This window comes from Podarcis filfolensis, assembly GCF_964270895.1.
Source record: "Podarcis filfolensis genome assembly, chromosome: 1".
NCBI lineage: Eukaryota > Metazoa > Chordata > Lepidosauria > Squamata > Lacertidae > Podarcis > Podarcis filfolensis.
This window is the reverse complement of record NC_139604.1, coordinates 1,281,552-1,284,664: the sequence shown is the minus strand read 5'-3', so window position 1 is coordinate 1,284,664 and position 3,113 is coordinate 1,281,552. Positions and strand designations below refer to the sequence as shown.

Below are 3,113 nucleotides of genomic sequence, written 5' to 3'. Positions count from 1 at the left end.
AATCACTCCTGCAGATATCCCCACAAAACACTTCATCACACAGTTTTCCTATCTCTATTCAAAAGGACCTCTGCTGCACATTACCAAATGTAACAATTAATTGATAAATGTATCTATGTACTGGCTCAAAGGGAAAATGTTAGAAAGTCATATAAAATTGCTCCAGTGTCCAATTTGCACCTTCCAACTTTGTTCTGTTCAGGAAGGAAATGGCTACAAAGGGGGGAGCCTGGGACATGAGCAGGGGCAGCCACAATCCCAGAAGCCTGAGACCAGTAACCAGCAGCTTCCTTGCCTGGGTGATAATCTCTGGCATCCTGGCCCCTGAGTGCCAGACAGGTAGCCATTCCAGAAACAATAGTAAACCTAACCTCAGTTTATTAGGATCTTGGTCAAGACAAAGGGGTGTGATTAATTTGACCAGAGAACAAGGACATGTACATACTGTGGTACCTCTGGATATGAACGGGATCCGTTCCGGAGCCCCATTTGCATCCTGAGTAGAACGTAACACGCGACTACATGAGTGTGCATGCATGGGTTGCGTTTTGTCGCTGCCGTGCATGCACGTGATGTCATTTTGAGTGCATGTGCAAGCGGCAAAACCCAGAAGTAACACGTTCCGTTACTTCCAGGTCGCCGTGGAGCGTAACCTGAAAACGCTCAACCTGAAGCATATTCAACCCAAGGTATGACTGTACTACTCACCTCTTACTTAATGGGTGCGAAGTGGAGGTCAAGGGAAGGATGAAGGCAAACCTGATGTTCAGGTTTTTGCCAGAAAACCCTTTCCAGATTATGACATAGCTGTGATGTACTTATGATGTATGTATGATGCTTCACTAAGGGTGTTGTGGGTAAAAGGGGAAACTTGTGAAAAAGGGAGCCATCCTTTGTTCTGGGCTTCTTCCTGCTTCTTCCTTGTGGTAGTTTGAAGCCTACAGCCTGCTGTTTTGCTCCTATATTCTTGGCTGGTATCTTTGTTTGGCAATCCAGGTGAGCCTGGAAGATTTTCCTATAACAGTCATGTACTTTGAAAACATTGAAGAGAAATCCTCAGCTATCAAGAGAACATTCCCCAATATTTTGTGTGGAAGAACGTTCTATCACTTGAGCCTCCACCTAGAATTTGAAGTACTAAAACCCAGATATGGATTTATCATCTCAGTGAGAATTAGGCCAGAGAGATGGGTGAGAAAGTGTCAGTCAAGAGAAAGAGATGTCAATCTCTTGCAGCAAAACCAGCAAAACTTATGCGGCAACTTAGAGTTGCCAAGGGATTTGTAGTGCACTAGGTAACCCTTGGGGAGGGGGGGGCAGAGTCTGAATATTAACTACAGGCCTCTAGTCATTATAGAGTGATATTAAAAAACCAAAATCCTATATAAAGTGGTCAAGACATGGTTTTGGGGGGTCCCAGATTCTAAAATATGTACAAAGTGCAGCAGAAATGATGCAGTAATCAGTGCAGGTGTAAACCTGTTTGAAATGGATTGAAATTTTCTTTCCCCTTCATCTATAAGGTTCATCCTTACAACCACCAAAAATCAATGAGAATTACAGATGAATGAGAAGATGAAAATCTGTTCCAATGAGTCACCTTCCTGTTACACATTTCTTGCTGGCGGCAGAAGCTATGTGAGAGCTATCTTCTCTTCTAGTAGCATGTACTTGAATGAAGCTCAATTATGAACTAAACCAAGCTATACCCTTTGAATAAAGTCCCACCATGATAAGCCAAAACACTATGTAGCATCCACTCTCCCAAAAGTAATTCACACAAGGAACACAACATCAATTTCTTTAAACGGTAGGTACTTTTGATATGGCTTGTCATGTACAGCTTGTCATGGTACCATCGCTATAAAACCATTCCTATAAAAACCTTGTCAAATGCAATAAATCATCAGGCCTTCTGCTTCCCAAACATCTTTTAATCTCATAAACTTGGAGCTCTTCTATGGAGTGCCTGGGTTATAAATGCATTTAAAGATAACAGGCAGCTTGTTGCATGCTCTGAGTTCCAAAAGAGAACAGATTTTAATGGGGCAAGGAAGAAAAACAAAGTTTTCTAATACCACCCATCCATCAAAACCTCCTCGCTGTTTAAGGGAAGCCATCAGGGCATGTGTGAAAAACAGTTTATGGCTTGAAGGAAGTTCTGGTGGCATTCTGCCCCCCTCTATAATCAGACTTTCCATCCCACTATGCAACATGCAGAAATTTTACTGTTCATCATCCATAGATCAGAATCGTCTTCGTATCAAAAGATAACTTCAAAATAGTCCCAAGGCACAAGAAAACAGGGATACAACCCAAGAATACAAAATGCAATCTATTTTATTTCATTGTGTATTAAGAGAAGCTTTCCCCAGCTTACATACCTAACATTACATTTTGAAAGCCTACATTCAGAGAAAATATGAGAGTGAGTGGGGGTTTTTTATCAATTAAAAAACAAAGTAGGAGATCATTGATGTCAAAGGCTGTGAGATACGACAGTACAGTACACTTCGTCCTCTGAACAATATGAGGCAGTTGTTATATCTAGAGAGAAAGAGAGCCTATAAAGAGACATTTTCAGAAGCTGTCTCTGTGATGTCATAGTTGTGTTTGATCAGCCAAAGCTCTCTGTTGCATCCAATCTACCAAAAGAGAATTCAGACAAGAAACACAGCCTCCGTTTTCTAAATAAATGGCAGCTATTTTTGACAAAACTACTCAGGTATATTTTGTTCATGCTAGATTAGCATTCTTTATGTTATTTTAGGCTTCTGTTCCTTAAACATGAGGAGGAAGTGTGCACAATCTAAACAGAAGGTAAGCCCAGGGCATAAACTTCAGGCATATGAGCAAAGCTAAAGCCACAAAAATCTTCACTGAAGGGAAGTTAGGTTGAGACACAGAGACTGGCCCAAGGCCACCTGGTGAGTTTCATAGCGGAGAGGGGATTTAAAGCTAAATGTCCCTGCTTTTAGTTCATCACTGTGATGGGATGGTGAGCTGCTTGTGCGTAAAATCCTGATCCCTCAGAGCTTGGCTAAGTTCCCAAACCTCTGTCTGTGATGGAGCTCCTTAAGCATGGCTCCATCAATCGCTCGTTGAATCGGACA

General features: G+C 41.7%; 1 long non-coding RNA gene across 1 annotated transcript; it reads left to right on the top strand.

The window, feature by feature from the left end:
* Positions 1-868: 868 nt before the first annotated feature.
* LOC310767047 lies at positions 869-2,717 on the top strand. Its single transcript, XR_014550595.1, has 2 exons — positions 869-996; positions 1,524-2,717. It is a non-coding gene; the product is annotated as an uncharacterized lncRNA (long non-coding RNA).
* Positions 2,718-3,113: the final 396 nt, after the last annotated feature.